The sequence below is a fragment of the Rana temporaria genome, chromosome 1 (genome assembly GCF_905171775.1).
Source record: "Rana temporaria chromosome 1, aRanTem1.1, whole genome shotgun sequence".
NCBI classification, from domain to species: domain Eukaryota; kingdom Metazoa; phylum Chordata; class Amphibia; order Anura; family Ranidae; genus Rana; species Rana temporaria.
Window position 1 is genome coordinate 399141755 of NC_053489.1, and position 18641 is coordinate 399160395.

Sequence of the window (18641 nt, forward strand, 5' to 3'; positions counted from 1 at the left end):
CTTTCTTTCTTTCTCCCTCTCTCCCTCTTTCTTTCTTTCTTTCTTTCTTTCTTTCTTTCTTTCTTTCTTTCTTTCTTTCTTTCTTTCTTTCTCCCTCTCTCCCTCTTTCTTTCTTTCTTTCTTTCTCCCTCTCTCCCTCTTTCTTTCTTTCTTTCTTTCTTTCTTTCTTTCTTTCTCCCTCTTTCTTTCTTTCTCCCTCTTTCTTTCTTTCTCCCTTTCTTTCTTTCTCCCTCTTTCTTTCTTTCTCCCTCTTTCTTTCTTTCTTTCTTTCTCCCTCTCTCCCTCTTTCTTTCTTTCTCCCTCTCTCCCTCTTTCTTTCTTTCTTTCTTTCTTTCTTTCTTTCTTTCTTTCTTTCTTTCTTTCTTTCTTTCTCCCTCTCTCCCTCTTTCTTTCTTTCTTTCTTTCTTTCTTTCTCCCTCTCTCCCTCTTTCTTTCTTTCTCCCTCTCTCCCTCTTTCTTTCTTTCTTTCTTTCTTTCTTTCTTTCTTTCTTTCTTTCTTTCTTTCTTTCTTTCTTTCTCCCTCTCTCCCTCTTTCTTTCTTTCTTTCTTTCTTTCTTTCTCCCTCTCTCCCTCTTTCTTTCTTTCTTTCTTTCTCCCTCTCTCCCTCTTTCTTTCTCCCTCTTTCTTTCTTTCTTTCTTTCTTTCTCCCTCTCTCCCTCTTTCTTTCTTTCTTTCTTTCTTTCTCCCTCTCTCCCTCTTTCTTTCTTTCTTTCTTTCTTTCTTTCTCCCTCTCTCCCTCTTTCTTTCTTTCTTTCTTTCTCCCTCTCTCCCTCTTTCTTTCTTTCTCCCTCTTTCTTTCTTTCTTTCTTTCTTTCTCCCTCTCTCCCTCTTTCTTTCTTTCTTTCTTTCTTTCTCCCTCTCTCCCTCTTTCTTTCTTTCTTTCTTTCTCCCTCTCTCCCTCTTTCTTTCTTTCTCCCTCTCTCCCTCTCTCCCTCTTTCTTTCTTTCTTTCTCCCTCTCTCCCTCTTTCTTTCTTTCTTTCTTTCTTTCTTTCTTTCTTTCTTTCTTTCTCCTTCTTTCCCTGTTTCTTTCTCCCTCCCTCTCCCTCTTTATTTATTTCTTTCTCCCTCTTTCTTTCCCTCTTTCTTTCCCTCTTTCTCTCCCTCTTTCTCTCCCTCTTTCTCTCCCTCTTTCTTTCCCTCTTTCTTTCCCTCTTTCTTTCCCTCTTTCTTTCCCTCTTTCTTTCCCTCTTTCTTTCCCTCTTTCTTTCCCTCTTTCTTTCTTTCTTTCTCCCTCTTTCTCCCTCTCTCCCTCTTTCTCCCTCTCTCCCTCTTTCTCCCTCTCTCCCTCTTTCTCCCTCTCTCCCTCTTTCTTTCTCTCTTTCTCTCTTTCTCTCTTTCTCTCTTTCTCTCTTTCTCTCTTTCTCTCTTTCTCTCTTTCTCTCTTTCTCTCTTTCTCTCTCTCTCCCTGCTGACCCTCCTATTCATCCCATGTGATTGGTGCAGTACACATCCCACCTACACAAGCAGCAGCAGTAATAAGATGTTTTACTTTGGGGGCACTCCGCAAGAGAGCAAAAAACTCTGGAGGGGAAAGTCATTCCAGTGTGGATCTAGCCTCTCTTTCCGTCGGAGGCTCCAGCATTCAGAGCGGAGGAGGGTTTACCTTCTTCCTCCTCCGCGCCTAGTGGATTTGGGCTGGCCGGCTTCACCCACCTCCTCCTGTCCCCCCATCTTCTAATCTCATCTTCTTCTCTAGCCCACAGCGTGGTGTTGAGAAGGCCCGGGAAGACAGACAGTCAAGTGTTGGTGAACTCGTGTGCCAGTGAGTCAGTGCCAACTGCCGTGAAGTTAGATAGGTAGGTCACACCTGATTTGACAATTGTATTTAAATTTACACCTTTGTGACAGTGAGATTCTGGTAGAAACATCAAATGTAAAAAAACACATATAATGATGCATAAACTAATGTATATTTAGGGCCAGTTCACATATATGTGATGTCCGACATTGGGACCAAAGTCACACAGGACCCTTTTTTTGGTCCGCAGCAGAATCGGATTTGCATGGGTGTTCAAACCTATGGATCCGATTCTTGTCCAAACTGACAGATCGCACTGCGATATGCAAACTGATGTTTTTTTCCTCTTTGTGTATGTTTAGGTGACCAAGGGGCGAGGAGTGAAGATGGGGGGGGGGGCGCCACAGGATTAGCTCGCACAGGGCGCCTGAACACCTAAGGCCAGCCCTGAACACACCCCTCTGATATGGAGATACCTGTCACCAATAATGAAACTGCAGTGAATGCTAATGTGGAGCATAATGCCCCTGTCCCAGGTCTAGAAACCGAGTTGATCTCTGAGGGGGGGGGGGGGAGTCTTCCCATTGCAAGTTATGCTGGGGGAGGATGATGAGTAGCTCTCCCAGGTTGAGGAGGGGGAAGGGGAAACATCCTCAAGGCCAGTACATCCAGACCTGGATGTATCCAGGGGTGCGTTTGGCACCGCCCAATTACAGGACCCTACCTTGGTCAATGCTCGAGAGCAGGATTCTGTTATTGATGGGGTCTCACAAATGCCAGGCGCAGATCAGAGGTTTCCTCACTTTGCATTGAAGGGGGACCTGGTGTATCGAGTGGCTGAGAGCCGAGGGGAAACTGAAGAGCAGTTGCTGGTTCCCCAACCGTATAGGCGGATGCTCCTTGATCTGGCCAACAACGATGCACTGGGAGGACACCTGGGGGCAGAGAAAACAGAGGCCAGGATAACCGACCGGTTTTACTGGCCAGGGCTGAAGGCCGAGGTTAAAAGGTATTGTGCGTCTTGTCCCATTTGCCAGTTAACCGCCCCAGTGTCCCACTATAGAAACCCTCTGGTACCCTTGCCAATTATTGAGGTCCCGTTTGAGCGGATCGCTATGGATCTGGTGGGACCCCTGGTAAAGTCGGCCCGGGGGCACCAATACATATTGGTAATCCTAGATTATGCAACTAGGTATCCAGAAGCCATCCCTTTGAGGAAAGTCTCCTCTAAGGCCATTGCCAGGGAATTGTTTCAAATGTTCTCACGAACTGGGTTCCCCAAAGAGATACTGACGGATCAGGGTACCCCTTTTATGTCAAAGGTGATGGCGGACTTGTGCAAACTGTTCCAAATTAAGCAGTTGCAGGTGTCCGTCTATCACCCGCAGACCGATGGCCTGGTTGAAAGGTTTAATAAAACCCTAAAGTCTATGTTGAAAAGAGTGGTCCAGAAAGATGGTAAGGATTGGGATATGCTACTCCCTGCTCAGTTGTTTGCTATCCGGGAGGTTCCACAAGCATCCACGGGCTTCTCACCATTTGAATTAGTGAATGGACGAAGGCCCCGGGGGTTACTCGATCTGGTAAAAGAGACGTGGGAAAGTGAGTCCTCACCGCATAAAACGGTGGTAGAGCATATCTCTCAAATGCGAGAGAGAGTGGCTAAGGTGATGCCGCTGGTGAGGGAGCACATGCAGAAGGCTCAGGATGACCAAAGAAGAGTGTATAACAGGTCGGCTAAAATTAGACAGTTCCAAGTAGGAGACCGGGTGGCTGTTCTAATACCCACGGTAGAGAGCAAATTCTTGGCCAAGTGGCAAGGCCCGTTTGAGGTGGTAGAGAAAGTCGGTGAGGTGGACTACAAGGTACACCAGCCAGGGAAAAGAAAACCATACCAGATCTATCATGTTAATCTGTTGAAACCCTGGAGAGACAGAGAACAAGTGTCCATGGTAGTAGGGGTACAGTCAGGGGACCATGCAGGGATCGACCTGGTGCAGGTTGCTGCTACCCTGACTGGGCCCCAAACCCAGCAAACAAAATAATTTTTACAAAGAAATAAGGATATGTTTTCAGGGTTGCCCGGTCGCACCAATGTCATCGAGCATGACATTGTGACCGAGCCGAATGTAAAAATCCGATTAAGGCCTTACCGTATCCCAGAAGCTCATAGGGTGGCAGTTTCGGAAGAGGTTAAAAGAATGTTCGAGCTTGGAGTCATTGAAGAGTCACAGAGCGAGTGGTCAAGTCCAATCGTGTTGGTACCCAGGCCAACGGCACCCTCCGCTTCTGCAACGACTTCAGAAAACTTAATGAAGTCTCCAAGTTTGACGTGTATCCCATGCCACGGGTAGATGAGCTAATTGAGAGGTTAGGTCCTGCCAGGTACATCACCACGCTGGACTTCACAAAAGGGTACTGGCAGATCCCCCTGACTAAGGAAGCCAGGGAGAAAACAGCCTTCTCTACCCCGGAAGGCCACTTCCAATATAAAAGGATGCCGTTTGGTCTACACTCAGCCCCCGCCACATTCCAAAGGGCCATGGACAAAACTCTGCATCCACACCAGCGGTACACTTCCGTCTATCTAGATGACATCGTCATCTTCAGCACTGATTGGGAGTCCCACATTTACCGGGTTCAGGCAGTCGTAGACTCCTTGAGAAAAGCAGGATTCACCATCAATCCAGAGACGTGTGCCATTGGGATGGAGGAAGCAAAATACCTAGGGTATATTGTGGGTAGAGGGCTGGTGAAGCCCCAAATGAATAAGGTGGAGGCCATACAGGACTGGCCCCGTCCCCTAACCAAAAAGCAGGTCAGAGCATTTTTGGGCATAGTTGGCTATTATAGGAGGTTTGTCCCCAACTTCGCCACTATTGCTGCACCGCTGACTGACTTGACCAAAGGCAGAAAGTCAGTGATGATAAAGTGGAACGCCGAGGCCGAGACAGCTTTTCAAAAGCTTAAGACAGCTTTGTGCCAAGATCTGGTGCTTGTAGCTCCAGATTTAAAAAAAGATTTTGTAGTGCAGACAGATGCTTCCAGTGAAGGGTTGGGAGCGGTCCTGTCTCAGGAAATCAATGGAGAGGAGCACCCCGTGTTTTTTCTTAGTAGGAAGCTGACGTCAGCTGAGAGAAACTACGCAGTGGTGGAGCGGGAGTGTCTGGCCATCAAGTGGGCTTTAGACTCCCTACGATATTTCCTCCTGGGTAGGAAGTTTCGCTTGGTGTCAGACCATGCTCCCCTTACGTGGATGAGACAAAACAAGCACACCAATGCCAGGGTAACAAGGTGGTTCCTTTCTCTCCAGGAGTTCAATTTCGTGGTAGAGCACAGACTCGGGAGACAACATCAGAATGCCGATGCCCTCTCCTGTGTCCATTGTATGGTGTCTACTGGTGCCTCCAACACCTCCGCGTTGAGGCAGAGGGGGGGGGATATGTACAGGACGCCAGGGTTGGGTCCTGGACGGGTGCTATACAGCACCACTATTTGGGCTATGGTCCCTTTAAGTAGCGGAAAGAGTGTTCAGGGGGTCACCCAAAGTGGGTGAAGGATTCCAGGTAAGAGTTTATAGAGTAATTTGGGGCCTGGAATTCTGGAGGCTCTAAAGCGCTATTTGGGTGGGAAAGAGCCTCCACACTGGGAGCCAGCACACAAGGTGTTAACACTCCCAGAGAACCACCCATAAGACAGGAAGTGGTGCTGGAGGTGTGTGAAGGAGTGTGGAGATTGCACCTGTGAAGACAAGCTGGGAGTCTGATAGCTGCTGTTCACAATACAGTGAGGACTGTTTGGAATACAGGGGGTGAAGACCCGTCTACCAACGAACTGTATGTGTTTTGTTTTGACTTATTTTTGGTGCTGAAGATAAGCAGACTTTATTTGATGCTAAAGCTAAGCGGACTTTTCTGTTATAAGTTTTTCCTTGTGTGCTGAGAAAAACCTTATTTTTGGTTGATCTATGAATAAAAGCCTTTTTATGTTCCCCCCAAACGGTTTGTGCACTTAATCCCACCGAGCTATAGCCCCCGAACGTTACAGGGGCGTGACCTGGCTTGACACGTCACTGATCGTCGTTCCCGATGACAGGGAACAGACGATCACTGACACTGCCATTAGGAAGAACGGGGAAAGGCTTGTTTACACTTACCTCTCTCCGTTCTTCAGCTCTGTGACCCGATCGCATGACACCGGTGGTGATCGGGTAGAACAGTTTTAGCTGTTATAGCTGCAAAGGGTGGGCCAACTCAATATTGAACCCTACAGACTAAGACTGGGATGCCATTAAAGTTTATGTGCGTGCAAAGGCAGACGTCCCAATACTTTTGACAATATACTGTACATGCTCTCCTTTCCTGCAGATATTGTCCGCTATAATGTGCTTTTTGCACTGCTCTCCTGCATATACTGCTTGCTACTATACTCTCCACACCCCTCGTCCACTCTTCTGTACATACTTTCAATCTTTATACATTTCACACTCCTCTCCTCCACATACTGCTGTCGTGCTCATACTGCCCTCTGTCATATCCCCTAGACTCCTCTTTTGCACATCGTGCCAACTGTCATAAACTCAGCAGTGTTCTCCTGCACATGCTACCTGCTGTTGTACACTATATTGGGACCCCTGCCTCTACACACACATGAACTTTAATGGCATCCCAGTCTTAGTCCATAGGGTTCAATATTGGGTTGGCCCACTTTTCGCAGCTATAACAGCTTCAACTCCTCTGTGAAGGCTGTCCGCAAGGTTTAGGAATGCATCTATGGTAATGTTTAACCATTCTTCCAGAAGCACATTTGTGAGGTCAGGCACTGATGTTGGACGAGAAGGCCTAGCTCACAGTCTCCCCCTCTAAATCCCCCCAAAGGTGTTCTATTGGGTTGAGGTCAGGACTCTGTGCAGGCCAGTCAAGTGCCCCCACCCCAAGCTCACTTATCCATGTCTTTATGGAACAGAGCCGACAGGGTTTTGGAGCACTTTATTTGGCTCCGCCGCTGGCTGCGATAGGTGTGGCCTGGGGACAGAAGTCCTCTGGAACCCTAGTGTCAGTGTGTGGACAGCGGGTGACAGCCGTCTCCGAATAGCTATCCTAGAAGAGGGGATCTGAACACTGCTCCATCCAGCATTGCCTGAGCCAGCTTGTGACACACAGAATTTCTCCCGCCGCTCTCTCCTTGCCGTGTGCTGCTTCTGTGATGAGGAAAAGGGGATGGGAAGATTAAAAAAGCAGCCAACAGCCACATTAAAGCCACTGACTGTGAGACCTCTGTGGACCATCCAAGCGAGTGAGCAACTCACCATCCCTCCTCTCTCTCTCTCCCTGCCCTCTCTCTGGCAGCAGGTGATTGTGTCAAGTGACACGCTACATCTGGTGGCAAGCAACGGTGGCAAGTGGCACGCTGCATCTGCATGCCGGCAGATGGTTACAGCTTCCATGCTGTCTCAGACAGCTATCTTCCCAGTATCCAGGAGAGTTGTGGCTTCATCTGCTGGCCACTTCAGAATATGCTACCATAGAATTACACCTCCGGATATCCCTGAGACTCCTTGGGACTACCAGAACGCCGGACCACCTGCCATATTACTAATACGATGTGCTCCCACCAGAGCTTTTTTTCTCAGAAAATAGGTGCAGGAACTCAACCACGACCCGTTCAGATTTCACAAACAGTAGAAGGGTCTTAAAGGGGTATTAAATACCCGAATTGCATTAAATACAGAGTGCAGAGTTCAAGGGGTTACAAAGCTGTCACTTGTAAACACAGAAACCAAACTTCTGTGTTTACAAGTGATTGTGGTGAGCAGGCACCAAAGGGTCTGAGCCAAAGGTGGTGGAACTGAGTTCCCCCAAGTTCCCCCTGAAAAAAAGCCCTGGCTCCCACCCATCCACCTTTTTGTAGGTGTTTTTAACCCTTCTGGGAAATATAAAGTTTTACTTCTGCACTTAGAGGCGCCTTTTTTTCTTTTCGCACTGCATCTGGTGGCAGGCGATGGTGGCAAGTGACACGCTGCATCTGGTGCCAATCGATGGTGGCAACTGACACGTTGCATCTGGTGACAAGTGACGGTGGCAAGTGAAACTGCATCTGGTGGCGGGCGATGGTGGAAAGTGACACACAGCATCTGGTGGCAGGCGATGGTGGCAAGTGACACGCTACATCTGGTAAGAGGTAACAGTGGCAAATTACATACTGGATCTAGTTGCAGGCGATGGTGGCACGCTACATGTGGTGGCAATCAACAGTGGCAAGTGACACACTGCATCTGGTGGCAGGCAATGGTGGCAAGTGACACGCTGCATCTAGTGGCAAGTGACAAGCTCAGGGTTCCCACTGATTCTGCATAAAGGTGAATTTAAGTTTTTCATTATATATTACAATGTAGTAATATAAATAATGTGATTTGATCATCCTGACACCATATTAAGCATGATGTCAGGATAATTTAGTGCTAACACCAGCCATTCACCTGACAAATCACCCCCACCGCTGAATTCCCCATCAACCCCCAAGACTACATTGCCCCTGGTCCTTGGCAAAATTGTCCCTGAATGGCAGTTTGGAAATGTGGTCACCCTACCGGAGGGGGGGCAGGGTGGCAATTACCCCCCCTAGACCGCTCTGATACCCCATACAAAAGCTGCACCGCTTTCTTCAGGCTGTACACGCCCTTCATCCCCTCCCTGGCTCAGCCAATGGCAGGCAGATGTCAGTAGCTGAGCGGGCTCCTCAGCTCACTCCACATGGAAAAGATAGTTTTGGGTGCAAAAGTTTGTAGGCTGTCGAGCAGCCGCTGGTGGTGATGGAGGTCGGGGCCGGCGGGCAGCTTGTTGACCTCACCAGCCTGTTTCAGGATAGCGCCAGGCCTGGGCACTTGCACGAAGGAGGAGGACAGGGGCACGGGTATGGGGGGGTAGAAGAACCAAAGCCTGAAGCCGCAGGTGAGATCGGCCTTTGAGGGAGCTGCTCTGGACCAGGTAGAGCCTAACAAGCTGGTGGAGAACTGGGCCAATGTCATGGGGGACAACAACACACTGAAGGATTTCTCCTGACAGCTGATCCGGCAGTTCAGTATGTTAGGCTGTCATTGTGAAAATGTGTACCCATTTAGATCTGCAGCCAATCAGGAAATTCTGATACCATCACGTGATAGTGGTAGACCTTTCCTAATTGGCTGCCGTTCCAGGCCTTCTGATTGGTTCCATGGCATAAACTTAGTGGAGAGCAAGACCAGCTGCTGTATTAGGTATGTGAGGGGGAACTCTTGGTTTAAATGGCCACTGCTGATGTGAAGTGGAAGACTTCTGATGTAAAGAGGGATTCTGACATTTCTGGGTCGTTCTACGGGTACAAACAACAACTAACACACGCACACACATATGTGGTATTGCTGCAATCATCAGGAGCAGAAGCATTTATTTTGGGTTGTTTTTTGGTGGTAAGTTATGGTAATAGTAAGAAATATACAGCTAAATAAAAAAAAAAATTTGACACTATTTCAGGCCAATTTATCCTAAAAAAATAAATAAAAATATATAATTAACCTGGATACACAAAGTATTTGCGATGATACGTACAATTTTACTAACACGTCAAATACACACACATAACACACATTTTTTACCATTTTTAGTTAGTGATTTTAAAATACACGTTTATTTTAGCGATGTAATTTCCATTATGCTGTAAAACACCTTCCACCTGTGCCTTCCAGTTTATATTTGGCAGTTTTTTATTGCATTTATTTGCAGCTCTATAGCAGAAATATGTGTGGGAATATTTATCAGAGTGTTTAACATAAGGCCTGTTGCACACGACAGTAAAGTCGCTATAACATTTTAAGTTTTGAAAAATACGGCTATATGGCGTTTCCCGTAATGCAGTCCTATAGGCTTCCAGAACTGATAAGCTGTACTATGAACACTGTACAGGAAACTTCTAAAAAATCTAGAGGTTTGGTCTAACAACTTTATTTCCAGTTGGGCTGGAGGGGAAATTTTGAAGTGCAAAAACGAGGAAGAGAATTATCATAAAAACATGAATCTCAGAGAGCACACTGGCATGATTTTGCATATTCTTCTCTTTGTTTGCATCATAAAAGGAATGTGTGCTATAAAAAACGTATTTGTTATCATAAGAATGTATTGGATCTTTTAATATTTGCTGTGCTGCCAGTCATCTGAATCTGAAAATGCAAACAGCAATGCAGGTCACTTTATTTGCCAAAGATTAGTAGCTGTAGAATCGCTAAATGGTTTCTCTGGACCTAAGTTCTGATTTTCATAATTTTTTTGTAAGCCATCAAGACTTATACAGAAACATAGATGGCTCTGATCTGCCCCAGAACCTCAACAGCATTCTTGGCAGTGGCGTCACTAGGGTTGATGTCACTTGGTGCGGTAAAACATTGTGTCCCCCCCACCACCCCTGCCCCCTTATGCGGTAAAACATGGTGTCACCACCACCCCAAACCCCCATCATGTGATAAAACATGGTGTCACCACCACCCTAAAACCCCATCCTCCCACTAATGGGCTCTCTTCTGTCTAGACTGCCACAGTGCCCTGCAGGGTGTTGGGCAGACTAGTGTCAGGGTTAGGGGTGACACCATCACAGTCGGATATCACTTTCTTCTTGATAGTGCCACCCCTCTGGTAGGTGTCACCGGGATGCAGTCCGCACCCCCATAGCGGCGCCACTGATTGTTGGCACCCAAAGTGGGAGTTTATCTAAACTATAGCAGCTGTGCACAATAACTAATCAGCTTCTATCTCAAAATTTCCAAAGCGTAATACCCCTTTCACACTGGGGCGTTTTTTTTAGGCGTTTTTGGGCTAAAAATAGCACCTGTAAAGCGCCTGAAAAACGTCTCTCCTCTAGTCTCAGTGTGAAAGCATGAGTGTTTTCACACTGAGGCGATGTGCTGGCAACTCCTGCAAGCAGGATCTTTGGAGCGGTGAAGGAGCGGTGTATACACCACTCCTCCACTGCTCCTCCACCGCTCCTGCCCATTGAAATGAATGGGCAGCGTGTCCGTCAGCACTTTGGGGGTGTTTAATCCTTTTTCGGTCACTAGCACGGGTTAAAACCGACCCGCTAGCGGCTGAAAACCTCTGCAAAAACGTCAGTAAAGCGACGCTAAAAACAAGAAAAACTACAGCGACCTTGTGCATCCTTCTACATCAGTACTTGACTACAGGGGCACAAAAGTGACAAGCACAGAAACTATGAGACACTTACTAACAATGACAGGGGAGGAAATGAAAGTGGCAATACTAAAGACCCTCCAATTCAAGTAGAAAAAAAATGGAACACATTCCTACGCCTGCAAAAATGGTTGACACTAAGCAACAGATTCCTGTGGAGTGGCTTTGGAGATATGTGTGCATAAGGTAGAATGATCATACAACATGTGGTGTAAGCTAACCACACAGTAAGATCTGGCTCTGTTTTTAAGTACCCCCTGGAACATTTTGTGGATACGTGTTGATCCTGCCAGTAGAGCGATTGAATAGGCACTACCTTTGATGAGGTGACTCTTGCATCTGCAGTGAAATCATTGCAAAATTGTCACTCTTGCTGTTGTTGCAGTGGCTTAGCTGTTGGCACCCTTAATAGCCCAATCAGTGACCAGTCACACCTAGCTCATCTGCTGGAGCTTCAGGAAATCATGTAAAAGCCCTGTTTAGTCCCTAGCATCTTCTTCAGACACGTCTAGACGCAAGGTGCAGGTGAAATCCAACTTCCCAGCTTTATTTACTATTTAAAAATAGGGAAATTACATTTCTTTTGAACATTAAGGCTGGACTTACACTGTTGCAGTGTATTATGCATTAACATGCATTCTTTTAAGGATGCCCATTCAATTGAATAGAAAGTCAGAAAACTAGCACCTCAAACAATACAAAACATACATCAATAAAACATGAAAATGTACATTCACATATATATATATATATATATAAAATATCTGCAAATTGTATAAATTTTCTAAGGCTACTTTCACACTGAGGCACTTTGCAGGCGCCATAGCTCTAAAAATAGCACCTGCAAAGCGCCCTGAAAGAGCCGCTTCTTTAACTCCAAAGTGAAAGTCTGAGGGCTTTTACACTGGAGCGGTGTGCTGGCAGGTCTGAAAAAAAAGTACCCGCTAGCCGCATCTTTGAGGTTCTGTAGGAGCGGTGTATACAGTGGCAGTGCTGACGGGGAGTTGGGATGAGTGGCAGTGCTGATGGGGAGTAGGGATTAGAGGCAGTCCTGGGGGGGAGTTGGGATGAGTGGCAGTGCTGGTGGGGGGAATGGGATGAGTGGCAGTGCTGGTAGGGAGTTGGGATCAGTGGCAGTGCTAGTAGGGGCAATGGGATGAGTGGCAGTGCTGGTGGGGAGTTGGGATGAGTGGCAGGGCTGGCAGGTAGTTGGGATGAGTGGCAGTGCTGATGGGGAGTAGGGATTAGTGGCAGTCCTGGGGGGGAGTTGGGATGAGTGGCAGTGCTGGTGGGGGGAATGGGATGAGTGGCAGTGCTGGTGGGGAGTTGGGATGAGTGGCAGTGCTGGCGGGGAGCTCGGATCAGTGGCAGTGCTGGCAGGGAGTTGGAATCAGTGGCAGTGCTGGCGGGGAGTTGGAATCAGTGGCAGTGCTGGCAGGGAGTTGGAATCAGTGGCAGTGTTAGCGGGGAGTTGGGATCAGTGGCAGTGCTAGTAGGGGGAATGGGATGAAAGGCAGTGCTGGTGCGGGGTGGGATCAGTGGCAGTGCTGGTGGGAGGAATGGGATGAGTGGCAGTGCTGGTGGGGAATTGGGATGAGTGGCTTTGCTGGCAGGGATTTGGGATCAGTGGCAGTGCTGACGGGGATTTGGGATCAGTGGCAGTGCTGACGGGGAGTTGGGATCAGTGGCAGTGCTGACGGGGAGTTGGAATCAGTGGCAGTGCTGACGGGGAGTTGGGATCAGTGGCAGTGCTGGCGGGGAGTTGGGATCAGTGGCAGTGCTGGCGGGGAGTTGGGATCAGTGGCAGTGCTGGCGGGGAGTTGGGATCAGTGGCAGTGCTGGCGGGGAGTTGGGATCAGTGGCAGTGCTGGCGGGGAGTTGGGATCAGTGGCAGTGCTGGCGGGGAGTTGGGATCAGTGGCAGTGCTGACGGGGAGTTGGGATCAGTGGCAGTGCTGGCGGGGAGTTGGGATCAGTGGCAGTGCTGACGGGGAGTTGGGATCAGTGGCAGTGCTAGCGGGGAGTTGGGATCAGTGGCAGTGCTAGCGGGGAGTTGGGATCAGTGGCAGTGCTGGCGGGGAGTTGGGATCAGTGGCAGTGCTGGTGGGGAGTTGGGATCAGTGGCAGTGCTGGTGGGGGGAATGGAATGAGTGGCAGTGCTGGTGGGGGGAACGGAATGAGTGGCAGTGCTGGTGGGGGGAATGGAATGAGTGGCAGTGCTGGTGGGGGGAACAGAATGAGCGGCAGTGCTGGTGGGGGGAATGGGATCAGTGACAGTGCTGGTGGGGAGTTGGGATGAGTGTCAATGTTGGGGGGAGTTCTGATCAGCCAATTTAGGTGCTCTTAGGTGGGGACTTTTAAAAGCAACTATAATCACAGGTAGTGTTACTCATTGTGTCTCCGGTTTCACTGTGTCTCCGACTTTGTGGTGTCTCGAAGCAGTGACACATATGCCAAAATCAGGAGATGGGGTATCCTCCAGCCCCTCCCACTTCACATTCCTCACCAGTCAGCTGACCTAGTCTCTGCCTCCCAGCCATGCCATGAACTGAATGGGCGGCTTTGAAGAGGCTGAGTGGGCTGCTGCGGGCTCCAGGGACAGCCCTGCTGGGCAGCTGTGAAAAGGCTGGGAGAGTGGTGCGGGCTTCAGGAACAGCCCAGGATTTGGTGACCCCCTGGCAAATCGTCATTCGACCACGAGGGGGTCCAGACCCCCAGGTTGAGAACCACCGCTTTAGATTTATATGTAATGCAACACGCCAACTGTATTACTTTTGTAGTGCCATTTATTTTGAATGGTGCCCCAACACACCACAAAGTACAGATGTAAATCTTCTGGGCACTGTGGTGTACTTACCAGATTGAATGGACTACTTTAATTAAAAAGTTAGTCAAAAGAGCTTCTGCAGGATTGTGGGAGGCGGTTACCCGTTCACGTGACGTGCCCCCCAACTCGTGGAGCTGACAGCTGGGAACGCGAGGCTGTGCTACGGCGGTAGCAGAGATCCCGGATGACCCAAACACTCGTACCGCAATTAGGCGGTGAAACGTCTGTAGCCCCAGTGCCGGGTAGGCACCAATACAGTAAGAGGCCATTTTGGCTTTTCCTTTGTTTTAAATATTTTTTATTAAAGCAGTATCACGCTATTGGCTTCTCCATTGTTTTTTTTTACATATCCTTGTTTGGAATTCCTGGTGATGAGGTTAACATCAATCTTTCCTGTCGGTATGTGTGCAGGCACAATCCTGCATAAGCTCTTGACTAACTTTTTAATTAAAGTAGTCCATTCAATCTGGTAAGCGCATACATTTTTCATCAGCACATCTTTGGGTGTTAAAGAAGATTCGAGTGTGGTGGTGGCATTTTACTTTCACATAAGCAAGATACAGCAAAATAAGAAGATTTATTATCATCTATCTGTTACACTTCACTTATTATACTATTGGGACTTGATGTCATTGAGTTGCTCATGACATAGAGACACTATACAATTGGAATATATTTGTATTATTTATTTTAGAAATTTTAGTTTATATTATGATCACGTATATTAATGACTTATTGATTTATCACTGTGTGGTCTAGCGCCCTCTATTTTCTATTTTCAATTATTACAATCAGCATTGTACAGGAGGAGCAGCTTTATATAATTTGGTTAATTAATTTTTCTGTTTTGGCGCTGAAATTCACTATTTTCACTGTGGTGTACTGAAAGAAAAAAATAATCCCCATCTCAGTTGTAGCAGCTCTTATCAAATGTCCTCTCTGTGCCCACACCTCCTCTGTGCATGTGCATTTTGTTTTCACTGATATTCCTCTTCTGCCTGTTATCTGCATGTGCCAGTTTTTTGATGTAGGCTTCGAGGATGAACATTGTCACATTTGCAACATGTACAGGTTATACACAATACACGTACAAGTATTAAACCTATTTGCAAAGGGAAAAAAAATCTGAAATATACACATAGGGGGTAATCCACAAAAGGCATACGCCGGCGTATCTACTGATACGCCGTCGTATCCCTGTTTCTATCTATGGAACTGATCCACAGAATCAGTTTCCCATAGATAGACAGAAGATCCGGCATGTGTAAGGGACTTACACTGTCGGATCTTAGGATGCAGTACCGCATCCGCCGCTGGGGGCATTTCTCGTCGAAATGCCGCTTCGGGTATGCAAATTAGCACTTACGGAGATCCACAAAGCTTTTAAGCTTAGTTTTTTCTCCGTAAGTATTAGTTTGCCGTTGCAATATTAGGGCTGCTTTTACAAGGCCTAAACTGTTTACACCTTGTAAAAGTAGACCCTTCTATCCCACCTCGCTGTCATTTAAAAAAAAAAAAAAAAAAAAATTCCCACCGCAACTCGTTTTTTTTATTTTACGCCCGTCGCGATTCTCAAAACCCGGCGCAACGTAAAACCGCGCAAAGCACGTTGGGAAAATGACGTCGGGAGCATGCGCAGTACGTCCGGCGCGGGAGCGCGCCTAATTTAAATGGGACTCGCCCCATTAAATTAGGAACGCCTTGCGCCGGACGGATTTAAGTTACACCGCTCAAAATTTCTAGGTAAGTGCTTTGTGGATCGGGCACTTAGGTAGAGATTTTGCGGCGGTGTAACTTGAATGGCAAAAAATACGTTGCGCCGGGTTTTTGAGGATTAGGCCCATAATACTTACACAAACATTCGGGACATTTAGGAACCCAGTTGCACACTATTTCCATTTTATATTATTTTTTTTTTTGTTTATGTAACACAGTGCAAATGTGTGCAAATTAGAGCTGCACAATTCTGGATAAGATGAGAATCACTATTTTTTTTCTTTGAATAAAGATCACGATTCTCAGGGCGTAACATCATCTTTCAGATTATACAAAAATATTGGGCTAACTTTACTGTTTCGCTTTTTTTTTATTTATTGCAGTGCATTTTTTCCCCAAAAATTGTGTTTGAAAGACTGCTGCGCAAATACAGTGTGATGTAAAATATTGCAATGAGCGCCATTTTATTCTCTAGGGTCTCTGCTAAAAAATTATATATAGATATATATATATATATATATATATATATATATATATATATATATATATATATAGGTTTTATTTTATTCATTTTTTCAGCGCTGAATATTACTTTTTATTTGTATATATAAATATAGACTGCTCAAAAAAAGGAACACTTTGAAAACATATCAGATGTCAACGGGCAAAAATCTCATGCTGGATAGCTATACTGATATGGACTGGGTAATGTGTTAGGAATGAAAGGATGGCTCATCATTTGATGGAAATTAAAATTATTCACTTACGGAGGGCTGAATTAGTCCATTTTGCTGAAATTTAATTTCAACAACTCAAAATGGTCCTCAGTAGGGATGAGCTTCGAGTTTGAGTCAAACCCATGTTCGATTCGAACATCGGCTGTTTGACCGTTCGCCAAATTTCGAACATTATGGGCCGTTCGCGCCAAATTCGAGTGGCGCGTTACGGCCCATAATTCATTGCGGCATTGCAGTGCATTGCTGGCTGATGATTGGCCAAGCATGCACTATGACCCGCATGCTTGGCCAATCACAGCGCGGAAAAAATGGAGATCCATAATTGGCCAAAACCAGGGTGGCTTTGGCCAATTATGTCTCGGGGGGGTTTAGTACACGCCCCACAATATATAAGGCCGCCTGCGTGGCAGTCTTGTGTAGTGTGTTGCGGCGGTGGTTAAAGACAGACAGAGAGAGAGACACAGTGTCATTTATTTTGAGTTTGATAGAGCAGGCAGGCGAGTCAGTTAGCTTCAGTTACAGTGTGTAGAGGATATATATGCATCCCAGGTGTTGTATATATATTTATACACTGTATTCAGTTTAGCTAGATCCGTTCCTGTATTCTTTTCATAATATACTGACAGGCAGGCAGGTGATTGTGCTAGCTGCAGTATTTGCATTTAGTGTACTGTGTCCTCTGCACAGTGTGCGTCACGCGTTCCGAAAATAGCTGAACTTGGAGTCGGCTCTATACGGCGCCTGCGCAGTCAGCTCTACACGGCTCCTAGTCTGTGCGCAGGCGCCGTATAGCGCCGACTCCCAGTTCGGCTATTTTCGGAACGTGTGACGTGCCTTATTTGCACATCAATCATCTGGGCTAAGTCCCAGGTGACACTACGCCTCTTCATGTGAATGCCTACTCGCGGGAGTGAGAACCCGTAAGCCGGGTGGAAAAGAATAATAAGACGGTATGTACAGCGATATAAAAAATAAAAAAACAGCATACTGTAAATGTCGGAAGTATGCTGGATGTAATGGTATATACTTGTTTTTAGGGTGAACCTCCGCTTTAAGATAAAAAGCCTTTTGTGTGCAGCAGCTCCCCTAATACTTTCCTGAGCCCCATCTAGATCCAGCGGTGTTGTAGAATTGTCCTGGCTGGCCCGGACTCCGCTACTCATTTGCTGAAACAGCAGCACGGCACCATTGGCTGTCAATCAAAGTCAGTCAGCCAATGAGAAGAGAAAGTGGGTGGGGTCAGGCCGCAGATCTGTGTCTGAATGGAGCTGTGGCTTGGCATGGGTGCCCCCATAGCGAGCTGCTTGCTTTGGGAGCACTCAACAAGAGGAAGGAGCCAGGAGCACTGCAGAGGAACTTGGGAAGAGGAGGATCCTGGCTTCTCTGTGCAAATCTACTGCAACAGTTTAACATGCTTGTTATTTTTAAATAAAAAAAAACAAGACTTTACAATCACTTTAAGCTAGAGCCCAGTAATACCTATGCATGTACCCAATAATCGTGGCCAATACAGGAGGATGGCAGAGAAGATTTGTTTGTGCAGCATGACAGCTACCAGCATTGCAGCTGCTGTGCTTTTTGCAGACATAGTGCTAACATTGTTTACTTCAGCAGCTTACCAGACGTTCAACATTTGCTGTGCTGTTAAGAGGTGCAGAATATCTGCAACAACCATAGAATACAGCAAATTAAGAAAACTCCAAAGCAAGAATATTTCATCTTTAAACAAAAGCAAATATCCCTGCTTATTTCCTTATGTACTTGGTCATGGCAAGCGGAAACTGTGACACCAAGGAATCAAAGTAACAAGCACGTACCAGTTGTTAACGAAGTCGATCGCAGCGCTGTTTAAGAACCATAGGATATCTTGACGCTGGACGCAGTCCACAGTTATTCAGACTTTCACGTTAAACATTCTAGTTGAATGCTAAATATAACAAAGAAACACAAGGCGAGTTCGAGGCCATATGCAACTGAAAGTGAAAGTATTAAATTCCCAACAGGAAGCTGAAAAACAGGCCTTACCAGAAGACACACAGCACTAACGTAATTTCCAGGGAGTGACTGACATGTAGTAAATTTTAACCCTTTAAATTCGATTTGGCCCAGTGCAAAAGGCTGTGGCAGGATTTGTTTGCAGCTGTTTTGAGCAGCTAGCTGCCGCCATCCAGTCCTGTACACTTTTAAAGACAGGTCTGCATCAGCCACAGCTATCAACGCCTAATGCAAATATAGCCTTTCTAACCAGGAGCTGTAGCACGCTTAACCCCCTCGCACCCCCTTCATTTCCAGGAAGACATTTTTCAGTTTTCAGTGCTGAAGTAGTTTGACAATCGCTTATTCATGCAACACTGTGTGCTCAAATTTGATATCATTTTTTGAGACTGATGCCGCGTACACACGATCAT

At 46.6% G+C, this 18641-nt stretch overlaps 1 protein-coding gene across 1 annotated transcript in view; it reads right to left on the reverse strand.

Moving 5' to 3' along the window:
* LOC120913217 (protein mono-ADP-ribosyltransferase PARP14-like) overlaps nucleotides 1-18256 on the reverse strand; it is a 77511-nt gene extending 59255 nt beyond the window's left edge. The window contains exon 1 of the mRNA XM_040323016.1: nucleotides 18051-18256. The gene's annotated coding sequence lies outside the window, so the exon portion shown is untranslated. The remainder of the gene's footprint in view (nucleotides 1-18050) is intronic.
* Nucleotides 18257-18641: the final 385 nt, after the last annotated feature.